The following is a 6883-nucleotide window of genomic DNA, read 5'->3' as shown; positions in this document are numbered from 1 at the left end:
TTTCAAAAGCATTTTTATAAAGTGAGCACTGGTAATGCGGTATGAAAGTTGAATCTTCTTAAAGGAAAAACAGTGAACTCGGACCCTTCATATTGAACTGTTTTATTTGTTGAGAAATCCAGCTCAGAAATTCCAAAGGAGTAAGTAGGTTCATATCTAGTAATTTTAAAAGACTACAGTCCCTTCTGTATTTGCTTCTGTACATGGTGGGTGTCCTAGGAATCAGAGTAAAGACTGTTTCTGCTAGAGAAGAGTGCAACTAGTGGGTGTAGCTTTTCTGAATCTAGCACTCTGGAGGTGGCAATGCCTGTCTGTCTGTCTCAAGGCTGGCCTACTTTCAGATTCTCCAGGAATATATTGTGCTGTACTCTGCATTCATGTCGTTCTCAAGTACTTAGTACTAGAGAAGTTAGTAGTAAGTTAGAGTAATAGTCCTTTTTTGTCTTGCCCTCTGTAGTTACACATTCTCTTTCCTGCTTTAACTGGATGGAATAATAAAAAGTATTTTATTCCTGCAATAAGACTATGCCTTCAGCTTCTGCTTTTAAAGACACCATTTTGCTTCTCTGAAAGGCAAAGAAACCTGAACAAGGATATTTGCTTCAAGGCTTGCAGGCAGTATGGACAAAGTGCATGCTGCTCAGTAATGCTTTTTCAAATACTGCAGCTTGTCCTTGTGTGGGTCAATATTTCTTTCTAGTTAAACTTTATTTCCCTTGTGGTCACAAGGGAAGCGTGCAACTGTGTGCTTTTTACTCTTGGTATAGGGTGATGGAGCAATCTGTTTTCACGCATGCAGAGGTAAGAGTTCTTAATCCTTTGTATAAAATGTAAGGGAAGTTACATTTACAAAATCCGAGTCCCTTCCTTTGGCTGATAAGGGAAATAGAAGGGACAGTAGATATCTAAGCATGACCCATTAAGATCAAAAAACCCCACCCACAACAGCAAAATACGTGTTAAAGAGTGGCTCAGAATATATCCCAACTTTTTCATGGTAAGTCGTTGTTCATGTCAGGAGGGAGGGAGACAACATAACAGGATATTTCCAGTGCCCTCGGACAGTCCCACAGAGCAGAGCGGGCCCCGTGCTCCCATCCTGATCCTGGGCAGTCCCACAGAGCAGAGCGGAGCCCTGCTCCCATCCTGGGCAGTCCCACAGAGCAGAGCAGGCCCCGTGCTCCCATCCTGATCCTGGAATCCTGGACAGTCACACAGAGCAGAGGGGGCCGTGCTCCCATCCTGATCCTGGACAGTGCCACAGAGCAGAGCCCTGCTCCCATCCTGATCCTGGGCAGTCCCACAGAGCAGAGCGGAGCCCTGCTCCCATCCTGGACAGTCACACAGAGCAGAACGGGGCCCTGCTCCCATCCTGGGCAGTCACACAGAGCAGAACGGGGCCCTGCTCCCATCCTGATCCTGGGCAGTCACACAGAGCAGAACGGGGCCCTGCTCCCATCCTGATCCTGGGGAGTCCCACAGAGCAGAGCAGAGCCCCTGCTCCCATCCTGGGCAGTGCCACGTGTGCTCGGGCCCCGTGAGCGCTCCGGGGGAGGGATGGACCAGCTGACAGGACAAACAGCTCTGCCAAAGACCTTGGGGGACCCGAACAGTCCCAGGCTTCTGCTCTGCCTACCTGCCGAAGTCAAACTTTGAGACCTTTCTCTTTCATCATATTCAGATGGAATTAACCAAGTGGCTCAAAAGCTGTTTGTCAGGAAGTGAAGGAGGTGGCAGAGAGCAGTGTGATTGAGTAAGTTCTGTGTCCTTGGAAAAAAGTGGGTAAAAATAGGTCCTGTCTGAAATGTCAGTATGTCTATTGCCAACAGCACACTGTAACAAACTGATGAAGTAGCGCAGAAAAAAATAAGTTGAAATTCAGTGCAAGGCTCTACATTTAGGCACAACCAACTGACTCCTCAAATACTGGGTAGGGAATGCCTACAACATCCCCTGTTGTAGAAAGCAATTGTGAGGTTATAGCATAACAAAGAGAAAACATGGGTAAATGTGAAAAATAAATGGAAATAGGATCTGTAGCATGTATGCTTCATTAGTTGAATCATACAGGATGCTGTTCTCTTTGAAATTATAAAAAATGGAGACTTGCATCCAATTTTTCCTTTGTATCTGTCTTGAATAGCAGTGATAACCAAAGAGAAGCCAGAACAGTGTAACAGCTGCAGTCAGAGCTCTGGGAAATGCTGAGTAAAGCACTCTGGGGAACCCTGCTCGAGCAAGGAGGTTGGACCAAGTGACTTCCAGGGGTCCCTTCCAACCTCACCCATCCTGGAATGCTGTGAAATGCGTGAAAGAATTCAGGACATTTAGAGACTGAGGTGATGTGCTAACCATACCTGCCTGTGTAAAAGAGGATGGAAATAATGAGTAATCTTGCTCTAGAAGGCAGGCATTAGCCAAGTCAGATTACAGCATACTTGAAACTCTGCAAGTTGTGGAGTTTCCAATTTGAATATTCAAGAGCTGGTACCATTTTCTCCCAGCTCTGTTTTTATCCAATTACATGTGATGTATTTCTACAGTTCTTCCAGTTCAGTGTTTCCTGCTGCTTGAGGCAGTGGACTATTCTTACTGTTTGCCTTCAGTTTATAAGCAATTTCTGGACTTGCTATTAAAAGTACTTCTGCAGGATTAGTAAAATGTTTGGGAAGCTTTTTAAGAATTTAAGGGTATTTTTTTAGTACTGTCAAAACAATTACCACAAATGCTAATACAGCAAATCTTCACTGTTTTTCAGAATGTTCACATAATATTCCTGTGCAGAGCCTGCCTGCATTTGATGTGTACATCTGTCCAGCCTCCTTCTTTGGGCTCCTTTAGCTGTTGATACCCTGCTGACTTAGGGAAGAGCTGCAGCTCTTGGAGAATTGGGATTGTGTATTTTTTGGGCGAGCTTCTAGAAAAGCACAATTTGGTTCTCAGGCAGCTGAAAAAGTAAATACTATGTATAAATTCCTTAATTTCTGTGAGCTTCCTTCCACTGGCCAACCACATCACATGTAAAAACTGACAGGGAGTTATACAAATATGTGGTCTGTCCAAAGACAGAGGAAAGAGGGAGGAGGAGAAGTGCATGTTAGAAATATTGGTTCAGCTGCTATTGGAGTAAGGCCAGTCAAAGTTAATGTTTACAGTATGAAGTGTGCTGCAGTCCATTTATCTTCTAAACCAATCAAGATAAAGAATTCATTCTTTGGGACAGTTTTGGCTTTATTTGCTTGACTGCAATATACTATTCCCTGTCATCCTGTACTGACCTTGGCATTGTTTAGCCATGCCTGATGGGAGCAAACTGTGACACAGCTGGGGATCAAAGAGACACCAAGCCCCCCATCCAGGCTGTGGAGCTTCCTTAGGGGCTGTCTAAGCACAGACAACAGCTGCTTTGCACAAACCCCCTGCAAATTTCACAATTTTCACTCCACAGATACCTTGAGGATAATCGCAAGGTATCTGTGGTGTGAATGGGTGGTATAAAACTCTCCTACAGCCTCACTATACACAGTGAGGCTCTTGGAATACAAACAGCTCTTGGAGGGAAACACACAAAATAGTGCTGGTAGTATATGCCCATCAAAGGAATGTGAAAAAAAAAAAAAAGGAAAAAGAAATGCTTCTCCAGGGAGAAAGGTTTTGTATAAGAACATCTCCTGAATGTCTTTTGTAAAGTTTCTTCCCCCTCTGGAATACTGAGAAACTTTGTATGTGATGGGAAGCCTTTTTTACTTTCTATTTACAATGTTTCTCTTGTATCTTACTATAAAGCCATTTTTGTCTTGCATCCATCAAGGAGCTTTAACTATAATTTTAATGCCTTTACTATCCAAGGATAGCCTTGTCAGGGATTTTCAGTTGTCAAAGAAGTACAGTCATGCTTTGGCTTTTTTGTTTCCTTTTTTTTTTTTTGTTCTGATTAGTGCCTGATGCTGGCAGATGCCAACAGCCTCCATGCAAAATTCACAGTAACTACAAAATGCATTTCATCACCTTTAATTCCTTCCCCTGAATCTGTGTCATTAGGCTCATCTTAGCCAAAAGAGGGAAAAGAAACTGTTCTCCCACTGTTTGTTTCCTCTATTTTCTTTATTTTTTTATGACTGTGTGGACACAATGAGGAACAGCCTTTGTGAATAGCAGAATCAGACCTGAGGAAGCTTAGTCTTTGGTTTCACACCAAAGGCAACCTGATTAGAAAAGAAGAAGATTGTCCTTTTCTTAAGGTGATTGCTTAGCTATGTTCTCCCTCTACAAATAATGAATTCTTATCCAGTTCTGCTTTGCTAACAGAGAATAAATTTTCAGTAAGAAAATGGTAACATGGCTTATTTACTTGGATTCTTAGTACAGGTTACCAGTTGAAGTTCAGGGCTATATAGGAATGTACAGTTTTGTTTTATCTGTTTAGCTGTGATAAAATCTAAATGCTGTCTTATCTAAATGGAGCAAAGCAAAGAGAAGAGACCAAGGCTGACAGCTGGATGTTTGGCAGAAAGCTGTAACTTCAGTCTGATTTTGTACTCCTTTTTCATGTTGCCTCCACTGTCTAGTTGGCATTTCCCACTTGGTCCCAGAGGACAGAGATTAGATCAGTATCAGAGCATGGAAACAGAAGTGCTAGAAGATCATGTGAGTAACCTCAGCACTTTCTGGCAAATCCTCTCAAATGTCACAAAGGATTTGAAGCACAGGTCAGCAATCTCCTCAACCCTCGTCACATTCCTCCACATCCACAGAGCTCCACACATGGAGGTTGTGCCTGTGTGTTCAGGTTGGGTGCTGATCTCTCAGTCTGTACATTCCCAGTGCGTCACGTATTTGCTGAAGATAACTTTGTATTCAGTGACAAATTTCACACCAGAAAAGAGGGATAAAGAGGGCAGCCAACTGGGGGCACCCAGCAGGGTTCCCAGTGGTTTTCCATGGACTACCCTTGTGACCTAGTGTCAAACATGGTGGCCAAGGCAACAGCAACTTTTATTTCTGTAGTTCACTTAAGGTGTGCAGTATTTCTTGGGATCATACTTCAGCATTACTTGAGGTAATTCTGTGGAGATCTCCATACACTATTATAAATTCCAAGAACCTTCACATTGGGAGAAAACAACAAGCAAATGTTGTACTGAATTAACAAAAATACATAGTCAGAGAATGATTATTACCATTTTGGTCTTCTAATTCTCTTTATTAAAAGACAAAATCAGTAACAAAAAAATAAAATTCTAATCCTCCTTGCTAATACTTCAGAATAGGAGGATATTAGTATGCTTTCCTGCTTCTTGTTAGATACATTAAACATGATTTAGTAATTATATATTGCTGCTTGTGAAGATTGTTACTGGGTAAAAGTTTAAGCAATAAAATAGTGAGGAATATCTCACTTCAGTCAGTATCAGTTGTACTGTATCAATTCCTACAGTGCATTTTTATTCAGCTAACTTTGCTTATATCTGCGAATGACACTGTTAATAAAAAGGGAAAGACTAGTTTCTCAAGACCATCCTGAGGAAGTGATACAAGGCATTATTAGATGTCCTTGAGGATGACTCAGTGATTCTTAAGTTACATCATGCTAAATAAATTATGCCAGAAGTTTGGCTACAATCACAAAACAACAGGATGGAGAAAGTAAGCCAGTCCTGGAGGCTGAAGTACAAGCATTAGTTTGAAGTGAGCAAGACAGTTCTGGCTGGGTTTCACAGAGAAGCAAAGTAAGACTGATAAAAAGACAGGCATGGGAGACTGGGATAATAAAAGGAAGAAGGAAGTGCAGCAGCCCAGCAGGAGTGTGTGACACAGGACATGCTGCAGATTAAGGATTACTGGTTTCATGGGATTACCTCTCTTTTAGTCATTTAAATCACTGCACCATTCAGACCTTCAATTTATTCTATGAACATTCCCATCTTTCCCTGGTGCCTTGCTCTGAAGCATCACTTGGTCCTCTGCAGTAAATTGCCTCTAGATCCTCGTGCTGCCTCTGAGGTCACCTGGACTAAGAGAGTCATGTACCATCCCACTGACACTGACTGAAAGCTAATTATTAAAGGTTGGTTGTGTCTCAGGCTCAGTGACTGCAGAGCATCACCATTTCTGAATTATGAACATTTCAGTTACTCGCTGTTGAAATCTAAAAGACTAAGATCATGAAGCAAAACGTGTTTGGGGATTTCAGCAGAAAGAGCAGCCTATCAAACAGAGACCAAGAGGAATTACCTAGTTAGAGCTGTGCTGAAGAGTTCAATGAATTACTCATGAACTTGTGAGAAATACACAGCACAAAGTTAACTGTGATTATCATGTGTTGAGGGTTCATTCTGTACAGCAGAAATAGGTGGCACAGAGTACCTATAACCCCCTATGCCACGTGAATACAGCAGCTTTGCTAAAGCAGCAAATTAACTCAGCCTGTCTCTTCAGCAGACCCCATGTGCCCAGCCTCCCACAAGTTCCATTTCCGTAAAGGAAACTCTGGAAACACCACCCTCTGCTTTCTGAGTGAACTGCCCTCCACAGAGACTGGGGAGCTGGGCCACCCACTATTCCTGCCTAGAGATTATTTTGCTTTTCAAAGATGGATTTTATTTGTAAGAAAATTTACATAATCTAAGTTACAGATAAAATGCAAGAGCAGCAACTTCAAGTCTCTGTGGCACCACAGATGTTTTTCTTACCCCTCCTGTATTAAAAAAGGCATGAGAACATTTCTTTATGTGATACCCAAACTCTTGGGTAAAGGGAACAGAGCAGATTGTTAAATGGCAATACACTTTCTGTTTTTCTTAAAAACACCAAGATGTTTGAAATAGTCAGATACTACGTGGATGGCAGTCAGCCACTGTGGAGAGGTTAAGTCAGCCAGAGA

General features: G+C 42.2%; 1 long non-coding RNA gene across 1 annotated transcript in view; it reads left to right on the top strand.

Annotated features, from left to right (window-relative positions):
* LOC135308639 (uncharacterized) overlaps positions 1-6883 on the top strand; it is a 71954-nt gene that overhangs the window by 41789 nt on the left and 23282 nt on the right. The gene's annotated exons all lie outside the window — the stretch shown is intronic.

This window comes from Passer domesticus, chromosome 10 (genome assembly GCF_036417665.1).
Source record: "Passer domesticus isolate bPasDom1 chromosome 10, bPasDom1.hap1, whole genome shotgun sequence".
Classification (NCBI taxonomy): Eukaryota; Metazoa; Chordata; class Aves; order Passeriformes; family Passeridae; genus Passer; species Passer domesticus.
This window is presented reverse-complemented; position numbering and strand designations above follow the sequence as displayed.